The following is a 23,042-nucleotide window of genomic DNA, read 5'->3' as shown; positions in this document are numbered from 1 at the left end:
GACTGTTTTGGTTCATTGGTTCATTTTTTTGTCTGTGTGTGAAGCACTTTGTGTTGAAAAGGTCTATATAAATAAAGCTTTGCTTACTTACTTACTCCAACAGGCCTGTTTAGGTGGTTAAGGACATCCAATATGGCTGCCAGAGGTTTTCAAATAGGGCAAGTGTGCCGCAGAAATGATTGGTCTGATCTGAGTGTCTCACTTTGATTATCTATGGACCACAGGTGTGTGTGATTGATAGATTGAAGTATAAAACTATATGAATGGGTAACATTCGATATCACCGTTGTCTTAACTATCAGGAGCTTCTGTCTTTACCTGGATACAGCAGCTCTGAAGTATCTTACCTGTAAGTAGCCGAGGTCAGTGTGGCTTGGTGAGTGGATGTATATCTGTGATTAGCAAAGGCTAAAGCTACGCCAACTGTCACTGTCAAGCAACACAGGTGAAAAGGTTCTACACACAGGTGGCACCATGTCGCATTAGTCTGTGGTAATGACAGTTTAGCATCACGTTAGTAAGCCATAATCTACAGCTACATGTGTCTAACCTTCTGGCTGCTGGCATGTGTGTGTGTTTGTGTGTGTGTGTGTGTGTGTGTGTGTGTGTGTCCCATAACATAAATCATTAAATTTTAGGGTAAGGCTAGTAGTAGTTATGGTTAAGGTTGAAGTAAGTCTACAGAAAATGAATGCATGTCAGTGTAATGTCCTTAACTCATGGAAACACAACTGTGTGTGTGTGTGTGTGTGTGTGTGTGTGTGTGTGTGTATATGTATGTGTGTGTGTGTGTATCTTTTCTCACAGTAAGATGTGAATGTGTGGACAGCTGCAGGGCTGACGATCTCACCTCCTGCCCTCCCTCCCTCTCTCTGTGAAACCTTCATCTGTTCAGCCTTGTCTTAGCAGACAATGACACCAACATGTTGTATACATGCAAACAGTTTCCACCTCTCTTACAACGTGGCAGACTGTTTGTTTGTGTGATGGCGTGTGGACCCCATCTGGTAGGAGAGGAAGCAAGACAAGAAAAAGAAAAAGAGAAGGCATATCCACTAATGTGAATATATTTTAACATTTGTGTGAATGGGATTCCTTCTGCACAAAGAAATTTTAGGTTTTTTTCCTAAAAGTTTGCTATCCACACAATAGCTGTGTCCCAATTTAGGGGCCTGTTTTTGTGCATGGAGATACTGTCATGTTGAAAAAGGAAAGGGACATCCCCAAACCTCTGGACGCTGTACTGTACACTACTGTATCTCTGTGGGGTGTTGCATGAAGATTTCACTTCACTGAAACTCACAGTCCCAGAACGAAAGCACACAACAGTATGTGGACAGGGCTGTAGTTTGATGGTGCTGTGTGTGTGTGTGTGTGTGTGTGTGTGTGTGTGTGTGTGTGTGTGTGTGTGTGTGTTCTGATCATCTATCACCATGGTCAGTTGTGTGGGAAGTCCAACTATCTTTTTCCTCAGATTCTCCCTGTGATCATCATCACGTGGTTCATGTCTCAAAGTGACATTTACGTGTCATCACTGTCACATCCTTCTCTTTCTGCTCTGACGACTGCAGGACCATAAAAATGTGATTTGATTAAGTGTCATAAAATGCTCACAGCTCAGGACGTGCTGTTCAGAAGTGTTCAAAGTACTGAAGTGATTTTAATTGCTGTTGATAAGCTGGAGCTTGTTTAAGGTGAAGAACAGTGTGTAGTAACAGTTGTGTGTCTGTTTGTGTGCAGGCTGAAGGTTGAATCTGTCCCTCGGCCTTTCTGTGAGAGGAGTGACCCAGACACCACAGTGACAGGTAAGACTGGCCGATGGAACACAAACGGCAGCTCAACTTTATAGCCTCCTCTGGGGAGTCTGTGCCTTGCTCAGAGGCACTGAGGCAGTGGAAGACACACACACAATGACTCAGCTGGATTCAGGAGTGGCTGACAGAATATTTTGATATTGCTATTTGGAATAAAGGAGTTGAGACACAGTGTAAATTGGGTTGATGTGGATGCCGTGATTTTAATTCTGGTAATTTGGCCTTCACTCCTGTATTTCTGGAAAAGCATTGACATCATTGAAATTAAGTAAAATGGGCCGAGAAATGAGAGGTGAGACAGTCAGACATGTTGCAAACAAACCTCCAGGTTAGAATTTATCTGGATGAGAAAATGAAGGTGAACGGTAAAATTATTGCCCAAGGTGTCCGTTGTAAACACCTGCCAGTTCACAGAGCGACTTCCTGCTTCAACAGCGACCTACAGTGCTTACATAAGTTAGGCACACACATGTTTACTGATGTTTCACTCTCAGCTTTACCTTCATTATAATGTGGTTTAAATAGTCTCATTAAGTAATTGGCTTGTTTGATCACAGCCATTCGTTTGACTTCACAGTAAAGCAGTTGCCAAGATCGCACAAACTAAAGAACAAAAACTGTAAAAAAAAAAAAACAACAACAACAAAAAACAATTTGTGATAAACCTGAATTACGGCATGCAGGACTGACACCAGCATCTTTTTCATGTTTTAACAAGTTAAATGACTTGGACCACACAATATATGGACAGAAATATGATATTTCAGTTACATAGGTAAGATGATAGGAGGTATGAGGGCTCAGGGTGGAGACACATGATGATGGCCTTTTTGTGAGCAGTCAAAAGAGATTCATTCAGTGTCATTATCCAATATGGAAACCTGCCCAGGTGAACTGTAACAAAAGTGCAATCAACTTCAATTTCAAATATTTTCATTATCTCTTTTTAGTTTTTAGTTTTGCCAATATAAAAAAAGCCTTAAAGGACACACCTAGATGTGTCCAGCATTTCTTTTGTCCCTGATAATCTTTTGCATAAATTGAAGCACCTTGAGGTGGTGGTCTCAGTCTGGCTTTCCCATAGCACCGCAATAATCTGCAGTTATCTCCAGGCCTGATTCCCTGTCCTATATAGCTACGTATCAACGCATCTCCATAAACAAAGGAATGTCAGTGGTGCCTTCCTTGTGTTCCTTCACCTTCTGTATATTTTAATGTGACATCTGCTAAATTCCCCATATCTCTGGGAACAAATTACAGCTTTGAAAAGGCACTGAAAAAGAAGCAAAGACAAGCCAGTTAATTACTGACTGCTGAGTTATTTTATCCAACACAATGAGTGATTTATTAAACATGCGTTCTTTCTCAGTCATTTCCTGCAGCAGTGATTTTTAGGATTCATGTTCTCAGTCACTGGCTGTTGGTGCAGGTTACACTGCAGCCACAGTGTTCATCAGATCATTTGTCCCACTAAAGACATTTCAGAGGAAACATGCAGCAGCAGCATGTCAGTGAACAGAGCTGCGCTTCACTCAGGGAAACATGACTGTTTCACATTATGTAAGTTGGCTGTAATGGGATTCTGCCTTTCTGGCCTGATGGCTCCCAGCATGCACTGCACCCTCTATTATTTATGCCGTTGCCATAGTAACGGGGATGGGGAGGGGCAGAGTCTGACAGCTGGTAGATCAGGGATGGAGAAAGACCCTCCCTGCCAGGACACCTGTGTGTGTGTGTGTGTGTGTGTGTGTGTGTGTGTGTGTGTGTGTGTGTGTGTGTGTGTGTGTGTCTATCTTTATCTCTTGGGACCAGTTTGAGTTATAGATGGAGTGAGTAAAGTGAGGACATTTTGGTCAGTCCTCACAACTTCAAAGGGCCATGAGGGTTTAGACCTAGTCAGAGTTACAGTTGTGTTCAGGGTGGTTAAGATTAGGATGTGGGGTTAGAGAATGTATGTTAATGAGTGTCCTCACAAAGATAGAAGTGTGTGTGTGTGTGTGTGTGTGAGCAAGGGGAAGGAGTGGGGGGGTGGGGGGTTACGGTACTCATGAGAACAGGGACTCAGGGGGTTTGCCATGCATTTTTTATGTACTGCATCATTGTGTGTCCATGTGTATGAGCTCTGTGCCTGTGTGTGGTGGGAATGTTGCCACATTGTCTTGAGTATTTGTAATGTACATGTGTAGGCCTATGAAAATCTTTATTATGGTTAATGTAATTTTAGTAATTTTTTTTTTCCCGGGTTGTCCGTCTGTCCGTCCCATTCCCATGAACACAATATCTCAGTAACACCTTGAGGGAACCTCTTCAAATTTGTTATGTAAATGTTCCTTCGGACTCAAGGATGAACTGATTAGATTTCAGTAGCCAGAGGTCAAAGTGACTTTGACCACACAAAACACATTCTTGGCCATAGCTCAAAGAATCACACACTAAATAACTCTAACTGGACTGAGTGATGGAGGCATACAACCATGAGGTGGAAATTGTAGTCTTGTTAAAAACAACACCTACTAACTCAAGGTAGTGCATAAACTGGGACCCCTTGAGGCTAATTTGTCATTTGTGATATTGGGCTATATAAATGATATTTGATTTAACTTGAATTGAGGGAATCTTGACGGACCACTACAAAATATGATGATGTACCATTCATTAATATTTATGAAAACAAAAGTTAATCAAATCTTGAAAATCACATTAAGGATCTCTTCAAAATAATTATTTTAAATTTCTTTATTTCAGTTTTATCTTTTAATACATTTTGTATTACAGTTTTTAGTTTGTCAGAAAACAAAGAAGACACACAGCTCAACGGCATTGCAATTAGTTGGCAACATGAATTATCAGTTCCTACTAAAATGTGTCCAACTCACAGTCAGTCATGGTCCATTACATGATGTTGTAATAGCTCACACAGCCAATAGTGGTTAGCGGGCAGGGAATATGCTAACACATTAGCTTGCTGTTGACAGTGCTTACTCCCCTGTTTGTTACGTGACTCTCACCTTGCAGGTGTGTGTGGTCCATTGAAGCAGAGATGTTAAAGGGACAGCTCCTCAGTTGATGTCTTCACGGACAGTCATAAATGGGATTCTGCATTTCTAATGTCATGTTTCTCAAGGTAGAGCTGTAAAACCAGACTTGGTCTCTTAGCAGCTGTGTCAGTGAGTGGGGAACTGTTTGGTGGTGAACCATGGGACTATGGGACATTTACACCTGCGCACTCACCATCATGCCCACACACTGTTTTCAGTGTGGTAATTTTGTTTTTCTGTAAAGCTGAGCAGACATCTAGCTAAACAGTATTACACTATACAATGAAGGTTGTAGTTAGCGTAGCATTAAGCAGTATAGGCTAATGAACACAAGCAGTTTGTGTTTTGAATGATTTCATGAACTTACTTATGCTGAGATGCAATGGAAACATCCATTCTGAGGAAAAACTGCAGTGCAGACAGAGATCAAGCTAAGCTAACAGGCTAGGCTATGAAAAGGTAGCTAAGCTAAAAATATTAAACAGAGAAAATTAGCAAATATTCAATAATAATCCAGAATTTTTGGCATCTGCTTGAAGAAAAAACATTTCAAGTCAGATGCAGATTATTTTTCTGTTGATTGATTAATCAATTAATTTTTTCAGATCTGCTCTGAATAGAAACACAACACTGTAGATGTGAGCAGGGGGATGGAGGGATAGAGGACAAGAGAGGGCTGAGGGAGAAGTGGAGGGAGGACGAGAGAGGTTCAGCTAGAGAACAAAGGGAGAGAGAGAGAGAAAGAGAGAGAGTGGACTCTCAGACAGTTTTACCAGTGAAAAATGCTTTTGTCCAAATTCCAGTGGACTCATGTTGCTTCTCAGCTTTCTTTCTATTCTTTGATCCCTCGCTCTTTATTTTCCTCTGGGCCCCCACTTGCCCCCTTCTTCTCTTTCTGCCAGTATCTTTCTCTCTCTCTCTCTCTTCTTATTTTGTATTCTTTCACTATGTCTCTCACTCCCGGTGTTTCACTTAGTCTCCGTTTTACTTTCCCTTTTCATTCTCTTTAGTCTCACTCATCTTTTCTTGCTCAATTCAATGACCGGACAGATTCCTCTTTTCATTCAGTCTTTAAATTTTTTTTTCTTTAAATTCCTTCTAGCCTACACACACACACACACACACACACACACACACACACACACACACACACACACACACGCTCACATGAGAAATAACTGTATGCAGAAAACTTTCCAAAGGGATTAGACCAAGTGAGGGCTGATGAAAACACAAAGAATAGAAAGAGAAAAAGAGGGATGAAAATGAGACAGGAGCTGCTAAGTACAGGAGCGCTCAATATATACACACACACACACACACACACACACACACACACACACACACACACACACACACACACACACACAAAATACGGCTCATGTAATGCTTTACTACGTGTGTGTTGATTTCAGTCATGGCACAGTGTAGAGTGTTTCCATGTTATTGATTGGATATCTGATGTTTGTGTGTGTTTGCGTTGAACCTGTCGACATCATTGGAGGATCAAATCGCCACTTAAGGTGCTGCTTGGGATTGCATTGGGAGGCTTTCATTCGAGTCTTACATCGTCATCTTCTTTCTCTTTCTTATTATTTTTTCTTTTTCGTTATTGGGGTCAATTTGGACTTTTTAAAAAATATTTTAATAAATCTGTAAAGTAAGCCGATTAAATTCCAATCTGTTCTTTACTGAACTCTTCTCTGGTCGTATCAGCTGTCACTCATTACTGCTGATTCCTTCAGTAACTTGATGACAGGTTGAACTTGTCTGTTGTCGGCTTGTGTGTCATTTGTGAGTGGAACCTCCACTGTGTAACACCTCCGCACAACCAGTTTGTGCGGTTCAACATGTGAGTGATACGTCTTCTCATGCTCCAGTTTCTCCAGTGATTTTTCTTTTTTCATGTCATTTCAATAATTTAAGATCATAGACTTCATCATTTTGAACCAAGACCTCCAATATTTGCATTAAATAACAAATAAAATAAGGTTTGTCATTCAAGTAAATATAAATATTGGATCAGACTCCCAGTTGGTAGATACCCAGTATTATAGGACTCTGGGATCTAGGCTAAAATACTTGATTGCAACATCCCTGCTTTTTCCTCCTTTTTTCACCTCTGGCCTTCTATAGACGTCTTTTTCTCTACCTTTGTCTCTGCTTTTTTTCTGCCCATTTACAACCTATACTTCCTTCCTTCCTTCCTCACTTGGGTGGTATTAAGGATATACTGCACTAAACTGGTTTAGATCCTATCTTAAACACAGGACTTTCTCTGTGGTTATAGGTCAGTTTTCCTTCTTCTCTGCCCCTGTCACCTCTGGGGTCCCTCAGGGTTTCACCCTGGGCCCAGTTCTATTCAGCCTGTCCTGGACTGTTTTGAGGACATTGGATAAAAAATCTTTTTCTTCACTTAAATAGCAACAAAACTGAAGTACATATATTTGGTCCCTCTAGGTCCAGAAATTTCCACACTAGTAAGCTAGAGCTCCTCACCCCATATGTGTAGTCTCATGTAATAAACCTGGGGGTTATCCTTAATTCTGAGCTCTGCATTGATAAATGCATCACTTCTGTTGTTACAAATAGTTTCTATTTGTTAAGAACTATTTCCAGCCTTTCCTTCCATGATATAGAGAGAGTAATCCACGCCTCTATTACAACTTCACTGGACTATTGTAATTCCTCATTCTCTGTCTTCAGTGCAGCTGCATGGATGTTAACTGGCACTTAAAAGCATGAGCACATCAGCCCAGTCTCAGCCTCTCCTCACTGGCTCCTTGTTCACTTTAGAATTCAGTTTAAGACCTTGTTGATTTCTTAATGGTCAGGCCCCACCTCACATCACAGACCTTTTTCATTGGCACTCAGCTCCTAGATCTCTTAGATGTGAAAGCTCATCCTTCCTGTATGTCTCACTGTCATGACTAAAACTAAAAGGTGACAGAGCTTTTGCAGTTGCTGCTCTAAAATTATGAAACCAGTTAGCATTAGCAATCAGATGTGTTCCCTCTATCTCTATTTTTAAATCTAGGTTAAAGGCACATTTTATTCACTGGCCTTTTTAACTCGCTTACCTTTTTAATCTGTTGGCATGTCTGTAATTCTGTATTTGCTCATTGTTGTTTCTTGTTTTTGAATGTGCATTATATTTCTATATTAGTATGTTTTGCTTGTCTTTTTGCATTTATATATTTGTTTTGCTTACTTACTTTTATTTATACATCACTTTGGTCAAATGTGCCCTAGAAATAACTTTGACTGACTTCCTTCCTTCCTTCCATCCTTCCTCTGTCCTGGGATATCTCCATCTCTTCGAGCTATAGCTCCTCTTTTCCAGTAAAATCCAATCGGATCTACTTTGGACGGCCAATCAATCTTAGGCAGTGATTCACCTCTGACCAATGACAGCTGCTGATTCAGACCTTTGTAATTTAAACACAAAGAGAGTCAGTTAGGCATAGTTGATAAAACATGAAGGACTTCTTTTACTCTTTTTCTTTCAGCCTTCTTTTCATGTGAAGCAAAAAAATCAATTTTAAATTTATATTTTTTTTGCGAATGTTATCAGTACGCTTCTGCAGAAGTAGATAAGGTGGTCATGATGCAGTCATAGGCCACACCTGTAAAGTGTGGTGTCGTGACTCTCCACAGCTGCCACAGTGTCAAAATGTGAAGAAAATGCTTGTGAGTGTTTTAGGCCTCTGTCTAGTTCAGATCCAGGATCAGGAAGTTGTTAAATGTCAAATAGTGGCATCGTTCTTCCTGGTTTATTCCCCTCCAGTTCTCCTGCTTCCTGTAAAAACAATCGGCTCTCAGTGATTGGTCAGTGTTGAGTAACTGCCTGTGACTGATCGACTGTCTCACTAAGTCTTGTAAAATAAGCTTGTAGAGCACAGAAGCAGCCATCAGGAAAAACTACTCTACAGTCCACAGCTTTAACATTGGGTGTTGCTTTATCATAGGTTAGAATAATGTACTGAGTCGGGAAGCTTTCTGCAGGCAGGTTATTTCATTTATATAGTACTTTAAAATGCCACCAGTGCATTTCCATAAAATGAAAGACTTGTGCCCTGTATGTATAAAGTAAACACAGTACAGAGTTGCTATCACAGAGTTCCATACACAGTAGTACATTATAAACAAGAACATGAGAAATAAGACTGGGTCAAAACCTAGTATATGGCTGGATTGTGTATGATCAATGTGCAAAATGGACATAGTTGAAAACTGTTATGGAACTGCTGTAAACGACTGAGGTCAACACGTATTATTTACATTCTGCCTAGTGTAGTGAATAAATAATACATGAGATCTGGAGAAAATGCTAGAAGAATTCAATATTTTTGTACACATGGCAACATTTTTTCTGCTCAGTGAGAAATGAACAATGCAAACACATTTAAAGCTGTACAGGTAATGTTTCACTGGCCCAGTACGCTGCAGAAGAATTGCATCAATGGGCTTCATGCATGGCTAATGTAATTTTTATAGAAATTTCATCAAACTGGCAAAAATTGTTGTTTTAAAAAATGTCTACACTTGAGATGAGTGCACATGAGGGAAAAGAAGATCAGGCAGTTAGTAATGCAACATTTTTTTAAGATAGGATCTTTTTCTGACATAGCAGAACCACTGAACCACCACAATATCTCCAGGGTCATTGTGTGTGCGCGTGTGTGTGTGTGTGTGTGTGTGTGTGTGTGTGTGTGTGTGTGTGTGTGTGTGTGTGTGTGCGCGCGCATGTACATGGTCTTAAGGACTTTACAGAGCTGAAACATCAGGTCTCACAGTTGGGGGTCTTATTGTGACCTTGTAGGTCATGTCAGTATTGATTATGTGGAGCTTTGAGTGCTTTGGTCTGTGTGTGTGTGTGTGTGTGTGGTGTGTGTGTGTGTGTGTGTGTGTGTGTGTGTGTGTGTGTGTGTGTGCGCGCGCATGTACATGGTCTTAAGGACTTTACAGAGCTGAAACATCAGGTCTCACAGTTGGGGGTCTTATTGTGACCTTGTAGGTCATGTCAGTATTGATTATGTGGAGCTTTGAGTGCTTTGGTCTGTGTGTGTGTGTGTGTGTGTGTGTGTGTGTGTGTGTGTGTGTGTGTGTGTGGTCGCTCTTTATTGGATTTTGTTGTGTGTTTGTTATGGCTTGTCTCACAGGAAGCCTCTCTGGAGTCCATGTTGTAGTAGTTGTATTTAACACACACATTTTAGCTGATTGGAATTTGGGCTTGAAATATTACAAGTAAAATGTTCTTTTATACTTTTCTCCCTTCACCATGTTAATATTACTGCACTATACAAGAAAGTCCAGAGCAGACTCCATCTGCTGAGGAGACTCAGGTCTTTTCTGGTGCAGGGGAAACTCCTTAAGATCTGTTGTGACTCTGTTGTAGGAGTTGACTGATTATTAGATCCTATATTCAGCTTTTTTCCAATTATCTGAATTTCTATCTTTTTTTTTTAAAAGATTGCTGATGAAATAATTAATGTAAAAATGTGCTACTGTAGCCCTGATGCAACCGCCTCCCCCTGTCTGTAGTCATCACTGTGTGGTCTCGAGCAATGTCCTGCCCACAGCACCATCTGATTGGTTACACGTCACGAGTAATAGCCTATCAACACTGAAGGCTGCTGAAGACCAATTGTTGGGTCTCTCTAATCAATATCATAAAGAGTGCGGTGCAGGAGCAGGGAGCTCTGAGTGCTGGAGCAGAAATAGTGGAAGTTTAAATGTGCAGCGAATAGTTAGACAGACAGAAATGTACTCTGAGTAAACGTGTTACAGCGGTACTGGAAATACATGTTATATAGTGATAATAATAATAATATCTGAAACCTAAATCTTTAGGCTGCCATTGGCATTTCAATGCATAAACACCGTTCCCACTCTGGCACCGGCTCCACAGGAGCGACACCACAGGTCTTTACTTCCTGCTTCAGTCGACTGCTGTTCCTCGTCAGCACTGGCCCTGAGGATTAAGCTTGTGACAAGATAATTTCCCTGTTCAGCTGTTAAAGCTTTAAGCCTCTATTTGTCTGAGCTGTTATTTTTCTGTATTCAATCAAACTTTGCTTAGTGGAGCTTCATAATTAGTTTTTGTCCATAAACATGATGAATATAATCAGATCCCGGAGGTTTTGATGTGAGATGAAAAGGAGGGGGTTGTTTGGTAGGACTGTGGGTTTAGATGCTCTCTGGTTTAGTAGATAGAGAGGAAGATGGAGAGCAAACGGGCACGAGCTGGACTTATCTTGTGAGTTATGATGTATTGAATTAGACAAGTTGAATTGAAATGGAAGCAATTTCCTCTATACAACAGAAATCTTTTGGGGGGGGTTCGCCCAGAGAAGTGGCTTTGGATATTTCAGATGTGCCTGTAAAATGTCAGTTGTCACTGTTATGTCATCGAATAAGTTCTGCGGTGTATTTTCTGTTTTCTTGCTCTCATAAATGTCAGAGTTACATCAGCGTGTGTTCCCAAAATGGACATAGACTAGGGCAAAATGACTGAGGCAGTGACGCTGGTTGGGTTTGACAGCGGGTTCAGCTGAGATCACAGTCAGGACAGTCAGTTTGTCGAGTAGACCGATGAAACCTGTCCTTACGTCATGTCTACATTAAATCAACCTCCAAACTATCAAGGTTTCAGAAGAACTAGTAGCTACTCATTTAGTTGGTTATCTTTCCAGCCAGTTCACTCTGACACCGTATTCACTGAGGTGAACCTCACAGTGGGATTTCATCCAAAGTTTTAGTCCCGCTTGATGGTCTCTCCAGTTACAGTTACAGTTACAGGTTTTCTAGATGCTGAGACAATAGGGCTGCACGCTTAAGCAAAATCAAGCAGCAACCTCAGAGGCTGAAAAGTCAAACCAGCACTGAAGAACTAAAAACTGCAGTTCCTCTACTGACCACTAGAGTCTGGCTCCAACAGTGACTCAGTCCCCATAGACTCCCATGTTAAAATGTCCAACTTTACAGCAGAAATAAACATGTTTACAGCTGTTTTTAGCCATATTAGCAGCATGTGCCCTGGTATCAGTCTGTCAGTCCACCACTTTGGTTCAGACAGAATTATCTCAATAATTATTGGACAGATATTCATGGTCCCCAGTGAATGAATCTTAGCAGCTTTGGTGGTCCAATGTCCCTTTGTCTGTCATCTGTGATGTAAAAACATCTGTTTTCCGCACAGTCAAAGAAATAAAAAGTGTGCATCCTGGTTGTAGTTCAGTTATGTCCTAGTTTCAGCAGTTTTGTTAGCATTCAGAACTGCAGCTGCTGGCATCGCAGCAGCTCTTTGTTTCTGTTACAGTTGCAGTTTGGATGTTTTGAGAGAATACTTGGTTTGGTAAAGATAATAACTCACGGTGCAGATATCCTTCATCACTGTGTGTGCAATGATAGAAAAGTGAGATATGACTCAGCAGCTTCCTGACGGATTACATGGAATCATCAGTGTTTAGGAGGCTGCCCTAGTTGAGTGACTGAAATGTATACAAAGCGATGCACACACACACACACACACACACACACACACACACACAACACACACACACACACACACACACACACACACACACACACACACACACACAGACGGCAGCAAGCTACCATGCAAGGTGCTGGGAGGTGGAAGGGAGCAACTTGTGGTTCAGTGACTGTGTTTACATACACCCAAGTGACCAGGTTACAGTCGCCTTCCTCCAGCAAGTTCATTTCTTCAATGTCATGTCAACAAGAAACCTAGTTTCTGTAATCGGAGCACTGGATTAGAGCAACCTGATTTCCCCCACACAGACTTCTCTTGAGAACACTGATTTCTTGTTGACACATAACAGGGTTTCTAATATGAGCATGTGCATGACAAAAGGTGGCAGCAGTGGAATGGAGTGGCTGGATGAAAGGAGAGATTATTACACAGAGCGATGCATCTTTGTATTTAAAATAAATGGGTCCCAAGGTCAACTGGAGCTGAGAGTCACACGAAGTGTCCTGCAGAAGAGCAAATAAGTTGTTCACACCAGTGAACATTTGAGTATTTGTTAAATTCAGACTCTGTTATTTTTGGATTCTCTCTCTGCCAGTCTGTATACACACGCGCACACACGCGCACACACACACACACACACACACACACACACACACACAAAAGGCCATGTAGAGGCGTCTTCTATGACTCTACAGTCAGAATAATTTAGATGTGGGGGAGGAATCTGGTTTACTGCATGTATCAGTGGATTTACAGTAACCAGGTTACCACAGCGCAGGTTAACATGTTCCCTGCTTCCTCATGTAAGCTGACATCTTTGGTTAACCTGGTTGCTTGCAGTGCAGTAAACACACTGGCTGTCTTGCCTAAAGACACTTGGACATGTGGGCAGGAGGAGCTGAGGATTGAACTGCCAACCCTGTGATTAGTCCTCCCTCCACCCTCCATCCTCCGCCCTACACACCCCGCCCAGCCTCCTGAGCCACTGAATCATTTACTGAAATGTAAATGATCGGAGGTCTGTGCAGAGCAGATCGCACAAATTATCTCAGTAGGTGGAGTACCAAATTGATTATGTATGTTTTTTTTAACCAGAACAGATCCCCTGGAACACACAGACACACACACACACAGACACACACACACACACACACACACACACACACACACAAAGTGGCCTCAGTTGGCCCCTGAAGGCAGTATGCTGAGGCAGGGCTGGACAGATGGTGGTATGGAGCAGGTTGTCCCTGGGTGTGTGTGTGGAAGTGTGTGGGAGGGGTTCTGGGATGGGATGTCTTGCTTACAATAACCTGCATAATCAATGTGCTGCACACACACAGAGACACACGGACAGCTAGTTAATCATACCCTGTGTGTGTGTGTGTGTGTGTGTGTGTGTCCATTTTCTTCAAAGGGCTGTTTGATGGTTTTTGGGTTCAGGCCAGAATCATGTTTAGGGTAACGATGGAGGTTAGGGTTTTAGTTGTGATGGTTAAAGATAGGGTAAGGGGAATGTATTATGTCAGTGACAGGTCCCTACAAAGGTGTGTGTGTTTGTTTGTGTGTGTGTGTGTGTGTGTGTGTGTGGGTCAAAAATGATCAGTTCGAACACGTTCTAATCCATTTATCCAACTCTAGTATCTGTTGGGATTGTTGTGAGTTAAATATTGAAACTTCTGTCTGTTATAAAACTGTTAAAAATCTTGTTTTTTCTTAATACACTTTTGCTATTAGGATGTTTAGTCAGTCGTGTCTTGTGATTGGCCAGGAACAGCTGTTCTTAGTGATAGAAAGTCTTATTTTGTGTTCAAATCAACATTAAAAGGTCCAAAAAATAAACTTTAATTCCAAGTAAATAGACCACGACAGCAACTAACGATTATTTTTAGTATTGATTAATCTGCAGATTATTTCCTGGATGAATCCACTAATTGTTTGGTCTCTATAATATCCTGAGCTAGATACAGCAATCTCAAAGCCCATGGTGACTTCATTGTCTGACTTTCTGACCAACAGTCCAAAAGATATTGAATTGACTATAATATAAATCAGAAAAGGCAGCAAGTCCTCAAAATTGAGAAGCTGCAATTTGAAATATTGATCATGTGAATAATCGTTTCAGACACTGAGGTGAGAAAAACATGATTGCAGCTCTGACTAACGACACTGAGGTGCCTGGAAGTGAGAAAGTTGTCTAACGAGGAGAGCCCGTTTGGAGTGAGGACATAATCTGAGGCAACCCTGAAACATAGAGGATTATGGGTAAAATGAGAGGGATTTTGACATTTGATAACTGATTATGCTCTTTCTTTGCCTCAACTCTGCAGTTGATATTCCCGCACGCAGGTGTGTGTGTGTGTGTGTGTGTGTGTGTGTGTGTGTGTGGGTCAAAAATGATCAGTTCGAACACGTTCTAATCCATTTATCCAACTCTAGTATCTGTTGGGATTGTTGTGAGTTAAATATTGAAACTTCTGTCTGTTATAAAACTGTTAAAAATCTTGTTTTTTCTTAATACACTTTTGCTATTAGGATGTTTAGTCAGTCGTGTCTTGTGATTGGCCAGGAACAGCTGTTCTTAGTGATAGAAAGTCTTATTTTGTGTTCAAATCAACATTAAAAGGTCCAAAAAATAAACTTTAATTCCAAGTAAATAGACCACGACAGCAACTAACGATTATTTTTAGTATTGATTAATCTGCAGATTATTTCCTGGATGAATCCACTAATTGTTTGGTCTCTATAATATCCTGAGCTAGATACAGCAATCTCAAAGCCCATGGTGACTTCATTGTCTGACTTTCTGACCAACAGTCCAAAAGATATTGAATTGACTATAATATAAATCAGAAAAGGCAGCAAGTCCTCAAAATTGAGAAGCTGCAATTTGAAATATTGATCATGTGAATAATCGTTTCAGACACTGAGGTGAGAAAAACATGATTGCAGCTCTGACTAACGACACTGAGGTGCCTGGAAGTGAGAAAGTTGTCTAACGAGGAGAGCCCGTTTGGAGTGAGGACATAATCTGAGGCAACCCTGAAACATAGAGGATTATGGGTAAAATGAGAGGGATTTTGACATTTGATAACTGATTATGCTCTTTCTTTGTGTGTGTGTGATTGTGTACATGTCCCCTGCTAAGATGCAGTCTGTTATTTTGACACGCACTCTCTCTATAACTTCATCCACTCTTTCTTTCCCTGCGTCACTTTTTCTATCCCTCCTTCAGTTCCCTTATTTTCTTTACTTCCCCCTGTCGCTCTCCTCTCCCTCTCTTTTTATGCCTCTATATTTTTGTGTTGTCCGTGCCATTCACCTAAATGCCTTATAAAATACACTTAATACCCTCAACGTCTTCACTGCATATTCTTTGAGTCCGGACAGACGTGCATGTAAACTGCAACTTGATTGGTTGGCGGAGACATACAACCGCAAGGCGGTAATTCTAGTTCTCTCTCTCTTCTCTTGCCCCGTCCCTGTCAGGCTCGTCATGTCCTTCGTTCATGCAGAAGAAAAGCTCCCTCCCCCTCTGCTCTGCTCTCTCCTTTTGCTTTTCCCTCCACTGTCCTTTATTTTTGTTTGGCCACGTCCTCCTCTTCAAAATTACCATCTGTCTCTTTACCACACACACACACACACACACATACACACACAGACACACACACACACACACACACACACACACACACACACACACACACACACACACACACACACACACACACACACACACACACACACACACACACAGAGTGATTGCCACCTGACAAAAGACTGTTAAGGTTTGTGCTGAATAGCCTTAAAACCAGATACTGCTTCTCAGATGTGATTGATAATTCATGAAAGTGGAGTGTGTGTGTGTGTGTGTGTGTTAGGAAGTGTTGATACTTTAAAATATGTTACTTTAAATGTTTACTAGCATAATATCAGTCTAAAATGGTTTTAAAGGATGAGGCTGTGGCTCAGCCCCACCTATTCCTACTGAAGTTGTAAATCTTTAAAAACTGGTCTATAGGTTCAGTAATTTAATAACTTGGCACTACAGTTTTAAACAAACATTACTCACACAGCAGAGAACAGTGCGTGTGTTGCAGATTATTTTCTGGAGTTGTTCTGATTCTGATACTAGAATCAGAAATGCCTCTGATGCTGCCTAGAACACTGGATCAGGACTCAGCGAGTGTGATCCGATAGCACGTAATGTATTGATAAACTTTATAGTTTCACACCCTGATAAAACGGTAGGTTTCCTGGACATCAATTCTTCTTTGCTGCTCCAAAACATTAGGCTACACAGGAAGTTGCGCTGTGTAGCCAGCGGTAGCTACTGTTACAGAGCAGAGAAAAAGAATTGATATCTTGTAAATAGTGTAACATTAGCTGATGGCCAAGGTCACTAATAGGAAGACCACGATCCGGATCCAGACCCAGATGCTGTGCTATCCGGACCTGGACCTATAGCCTATAGATGATTGAGAATTAACCGGCTCAGTTTCAGCATATGAAGGTCGGCTATAACAGTTTTAAATTCTGTTTCCATATGCTGTCAAGTATAAAAAGACCCACAATGAACAGTGTGAGATGGCAGCTTGACTTACTGTGAGTGAATTGTTTAAACAGCGTTTATATAGGAATGATTCTGTGCCAAGCTTTTTGATTTATATTATACTAGGAGCGGTTTCCACTGTGAAGAGATTCTGTGTGATAGCCTGAGCTATGTCATACAACAGTGACAGGAATGATTAAATATAGGACCCATTAGATATAGGTACAGATCTGGTTTGGCCTTGGTGGAGGGATGCACTATGATGAGTGTCATTCTAGTTATTGCTATTACTTTACATCTCTATGTGGAACCTGCGTTGTGCTCTGTCCTCTTCTTCCTGCAATCCAAGTTTTAGTATTTAAGGACGTAGCCGCTCCCCTTGTGTGTTGGCCTCTGCTGGTCTATCGTCCTAGTAGGTTGCACGGTTTGTGGACAGCACACCAGAAATAACCCAGTCATGTCTCAAAAACAAGATGTAACTTATATCTAGAAATAATACATCTAGAAAAACACTAGAGTCATCTGTCTAAAGTCAAAGTCTTCTTCATTTGTTCATTTGTTGACAATTCTTGAACACAGAGGAACAGTCGGGATAGTACATGTACAGTATAAACCAGGGACTCTCCCAAGGTTGGAACTTCAAAGACCCAAATTATAATGGGTGTGGCTGAGAAGTGTGTGTGTGTGCTCGTGTGTGTGAGAGAGACTCTGAATTTGAACTTGAAAATAGATTCTATGTGAGGTTGTGTGCTTGCGTGGGGATTTGCACATGTATTGATATACTGTGTGTGTGTGTGGTGTGTGTGTGTGTGTGTGTGTGTGTGTACAAATCTGGTCTGTAAAATATGATAAAATATACATTTGAAGTCTGGCCCTTGGGGTTTGTCTCATTACCGTGGCAACATGACGTTGGAGTCGACTGCAGACAGATGAGTGTATCTGTGTGTGTATGAGTGTGCACATGTATGTACACTAGAATAAAATGATGTATTTGCAGAATTGATCTCTTTACCAATCAAATAAGATCTGTACACACATATATACATAGAGTTTTTTTGTTTTTGTTTTTCCTATGTGATTAAACAGACTTTTTTTTTTCATTTGTCGTTTCATGTGTCTAAAATCCAGTTATGTTATAACACACTCTATTTAGTCTAGGGCTGCAACTACTGATCTTTGTCATTATCAAAAAATTTAAATTGCATTTTCTCGAAGAGCCCAAAGTGATCTGCTCCTGACCAACAGTCCAAAACCCAAAGATCTTCAGGACTGTCACATTTGAGAGGCTTGAACCACCAAACGTTGAGCAGATTTACTTTAAAATCAACTTAAACAATTCATTAATTATCAAAATAGTTGTCCGTTCATTTTCTGTTAATCGACTAACAGATCAATCCTACATATGTGAAATCTCAGGAGGAGGTCTGTTATCTCTTAGTCGCAGATACACTCTGCGTTTTACAGGCTGGAACATACTGTACGCTGGCACATGTGCACGACGACGTCAGAGACACTGTTGTTCTTTACGCTTGTACAATTACATTGTTTTTTTTCTTCTAATTCACATTAGATGGCTCAGTGGTGCCTTCAGCAAAACTAGCTTCGAACTGATTCAATTGAAAATAACAGAAGACAAATCCCATGTAAAGAAAGAAACAGGAAGTACGTGGCCAACAGGATGCATCACTAAACGTAACGAATGGGACTGCTGACCGTTTGTAAATGATGGTCAACATAAAACTAAGTGAAGTTTGGACCGGGTCAGCTAAAGAGCCCGCTCACACTACAGCAATCCAAACCACGGCTGCTTCTGGTATCTGACATGCAACAAGCATGATTTTCTCTCTAGTAAATTTGGCCTCGACAGGAGAGAAACAGGAAGCAGGAGATAGTGAGGACTTTCTCCTGCTGCACTGTTTAAAATGCAATGAGGTGCACTATTGTGTGTGTGTGTGTGTGTGTGTGTGTGTGTATGTGTCTTGAAAAAGGGGTTAGTGTATGCATGGATAGCTCTGTGTATATGTGTGTGCGTGTGTGTGTGTGTGAGAGAGGGAGACATCCTCTTCCAGTAAATGTGGCTGCAGAGGCTGACATGGCGTTTCCAGGAAGTGCTGACACTTAATTGCACCTATCTCTTGAGGTGTGTGTGTGTGTGTGTGTGTGTGTGTGTGTGTGTGTGTGTGTGTGTAATGTACATAACGTGAACATATACAGTATCTGTCGGTACTGATGTATATTTTATAAATGTACATCAATATACATCATATCCATTTGATGTACAAGCAGTTCTCTTGTGTTTTACAGTCATAAAATAAAGAGGGATGGAGATAAAGAGCGTGCAAGGTTGATGGATAACGGGGGGGTGACAAAGGTGAGAGTGCAGGTAAATGGGTTTTATTGAACCTGTGTATTGATTTGAAACAGAGTTGTGAAGGTCTAGTTGATCTCAGAGAGATGTGATCGCAGCAGCAGTAACATGTTCTTCCAAAGACTGAGAGCTGCTACTGAGGAAGAACAAAATATGAACTCAGCTAGTTTCCATTTAAAAGCTGCTATAATCAATATTTTTATAGATATTATGTATCAAATGACTATATTGTACCAGGGGCTGCTCAAATTCTAAAACCCTGAATTATCACCTGGTTTATTGTCTTCCAGCGTTCTTTGTGTTTTTGTCTCTGACCTCCACTTTCATCAACCCCATGTATGGTTGCACCAGACATGTTGGCTGTCTTGGGCCAAGTATCAATACAGGGGCCAGTCTGGGCATATTTCAATAGAACGGTAACAGAGACAGTTTTAGGCTACGTCCTCACTACAACGCATCTGCTACATCTCCTCCTCCCGTCCACACTACTCTGGATTTTTTCGAGCACCACTGATCAATTATCAGCCTGCAAGTGGTGCTGCACTGTTCTCTCCACAGCATGCTTATTTTTTAGCATTACTACTTTTGATAGCAGCTGTAAATGTTGTGGTTATGTGAATGTCTCTATGTATGTATATGTGTGTGTGTGTGTTTGTGTGTGTATTATCTCGCATCTCTCTATCTTGTTAGCGAAGAGCAGTGTATAAAACGCTCAGGTAGCTTCTTATCAGTAAATGCAGCTTTAAACTCAGACTCAGTTCTTAGATTTAAATAACAAATGGATTCAGAGCTCCAGGGAGTCTCAGTTTATCTGGCCGAACATTCACAGTAATGTGGGTCAGAGGAACCGATCAGACATGATTCACTGTGAAGAGGAGCAAAGGAAAGGAAGACCGGAGGAGAGGAGGGGTGGGGTGAGATGAGGGAGGTGAGAGAGGATGGAGAGAAAAGGAAAACACGGGTAAGAAACTGAGCTGAGAGTCAAGACAGAGAGAGAGATGGAGTAAAAAAGTACAGATTAAAAAGAGAAGAAGAAAAAGGGAGAGAAAGTTGTTGAGTGGAGAAATGGATGGGCCGGACTCTGGTTCATGGAGAGGCTCTGTAATCGTCCTGTGTGTGTGTGTGTGTTTGTGTGTGTGTTTGTGTGTGTGTGTGTGTGTGTGAGAGTTTGTGTGTGTGTTGTAATTCTAGATAGCATATAAGGTCTCTGACTCTGATATTTTCTCATGACTCAGACAGTCTCACACACACTGTGCATTGTCAAAAATACACATTGATTTGTGTGTGTGTTTGTCGGGGGGGGGGGGTGTATGTGTGTACGTGTGATGAGACAGACGTCTGGTCCTGTGAAGTCTGTGTGTGTCCGTGCTCACAGTAAACAAAGACTGTGTGTGTGCTGTGTTTGAGTTTGTTCATCTGTTGGTTGTTGTGTTGTTTTTGTGTTTGAGCTGCAGCTCTGGCTCCATTTCTTCTCTTTGGTTCCAAACTGATACTTTTACATTTTAAAGTTGAAGTTTGAAAGTTTCTGTGTTCGATGATTCTCTTGAGAAGTAATCAACGGAGTTATTGATGAATAAAGTATGAAGTTTGTTGCAGCCTGAAGTTCACTGTTACACGGTGTTGTTGCACTATGTCTTCTCAAGCTGTGTGTAACGTTGTGCTGGGTCGCCGTGTTTCTTCTAATTTTCATCATGTTGTAGTATAGTTGTGTTTGCTTGTTAAGTTGCTCATCATATTTCTTAAAAATACATTTTACCATTTCTAATCCTGTGTCTCTGTGCGGTTGTTCCCTCCACCACCCAGACAAGCTGCAGGAAACATGGTCACACAAACTCTTCCTGAGTTACAGTGTTGAATAATGGCCAGAAGTGATTTTGTTAAACATTATGATGTCACAGTTAAACATTATGATGTCACAGTGAAGTTGACCTTTGACCTTTGACCGCCAAAATCTTTGAGTCTAAGTGAATGTTTGTGTCAAATCTAAACAAATGACTTCAAGGTGGTCTGAAGATATCATATTCAAGAAGTCAAAACCGTGTTTTGTGAGGTCATCACAACCTTGACCTTTGACCTTTGACGTTGAACACCAAAATGTAATCAGCTCATCTTTGAGTCTTTGAGAAGAAATTCTGTCACGGCGTTCTGGTACTGTCACCGACGTGGAGGAATAAAAAATATCTTTGTATCAGAATCTCTCTCTTTCCTCCTGTAAATGTTCAAATATTTTTTATAGCATCTCAAGGGTGTGCATCACATAAATGTATCCAATCAAAGGTGATTTGGGCAAAAGAGGAGAATGAATGAATATTTTAATTGAGGTCTCACACACCTTTTAAAAAAAAAAAAGATGTGATGATAGGTGTTTTAACAAAGGCTGCGTAAAAACATGGAGACACTGTTTGTAAATCTGTCACATCTGCACTGATGTTTCTTATAGATAGTGATATACATGCAGTAAGGTGATGGTTTACTGGTGTAGCTCTACTCTTCACAGCATGAACCTGTACGTTCAGACAGAGTTTCTGTGTGACGGGAAAAAGCGTCTGACTGTTGTGAAACTCAACGTTACTCATCCTCTGGTGATCAGTTTCAGAGGACGTGTGTTTGTGTCATGTGGCAGACAGTGTGTGGGTTTGTTTGATAACAGGACTCTGCTGAAACTGACAGGACTGTCTGAAATATGAGACCTCGGCTGTCTCATCCTCTGTGTGTGTGTGTGTGTGTGTGTGTGTGTGTGTGTGTTTGAGTGTGTGAGTGACCTTTGAGTGAGTTGAGATCAACAGACAACAAAGGGACCATCATTTCCCTCTAAACAGTTACTGTATGTGTGACGGCTGTAAACAAAAGCCACCTGTTTGGGTTATATTGAATCTCTGTGTGTGTGTGTGTGTGTGTGTGTGTAAACAGTATTGTGTCTTTGTGTGTCCAGGGATTGGTTTTAGTTTTCCTCTTGCCTTTTCAGAATCTCCGTAAGCTTGTTTGAGTGTGTGTGTTTGTCATATTTCCCACTTCCTCGTGTGACTCACCTGGTGACATCACACTGTGACATCACCATCAAAATGCCAACAGAGCCACACACTCTTAGTCACTCTACTTAAACTATCAGTGTTTTCTGTTCCGAGCGATTTCTCTTGTCATTTCTTTGTGGATCCACTCTGTTAAAGATGCTCTTTGTAAGTTTTGCTATTTCCACGTAGCTAACGTTAGAGTTAACTTCTATTTCTTATCACCTCTTTTCTTCTGCTGAAGGTAGCATGCTAACCAGCTAGTCACGTCTTTTAAGGCTACTAGTGAGTCACTGTAGCCTCCAGTCTGCCCTCAGTTCATCATGAGAGGATGAAGAAGAGCTTGTCTTGATGGCTGAAGCGCTTGTCTAGCGACCACTATCACCATCACCTGCTTTTGGCAAAAAAAAAAAAAAAACACATTCACAGCAGAGAAAACTTACTTACAGCACCTTTAAGGTAAGAAATCATCAGTTTTGGCTTTTTAAACAGATTTTTCTGGCTGAAACTGTGAGGTGAACCTGAACTCTGAGATTAAAATTTAGTTTTTTTCCGTGCTCATTATTGTTTTCTAGCGTATGTATTATATTGTGGGCCTTATTTTATTTTGAGAATGGATTTGAAAACAGCATAAAATGATTACATTTTGACTAGACTTTTTAACCCTGAAGCCACACTCTCCTCTTGTTAGTCTCAAATCTTTATTTTTTCCACGCAATTAAAACATTGTGGTAAAACACATACAGTTATAGAGTATCAGTGGGTAT

At 41.0% G+C, this 23,042-nt stretch overlaps 1 protein-coding gene across 1 annotated transcript in view; it reads left to right on the top strand.

The window, feature by feature from the left end:
- pak1 (p21 protein (Cdc42/Rac)-activated kinase 1) overlaps positions 1-23,042 on the top strand; it is a 70,234-nt gene that overhangs the window by 10,575 nt on the left and 36,617 nt on the right. The window contains exon 2 of the mRNA XM_056373887.1: positions 1,741-1,805. The gene's annotated coding sequence lies outside the window, so the exon portion shown is untranslated. The remainder of the gene's footprint in view (positions 1-1,740; positions 1,806-23,042) is intronic.

The sequence above is a fragment of the Seriola aureovittata genome, chromosome 4 (assembly GCF_021018895.1).
Source record: "Seriola aureovittata isolate HTS-2021-v1 ecotype China chromosome 4, ASM2101889v1, whole genome shotgun sequence".
Classification (NCBI taxonomy): domain Eukaryota; kingdom Metazoa; phylum Chordata; class Actinopteri; order Carangiformes; family Carangidae; genus Seriola; species Seriola aureovittata.
Note: the sequence above shows the minus strand (reverse complement) of the source record. Positions and strands in the feature narration are given on the sequence as shown.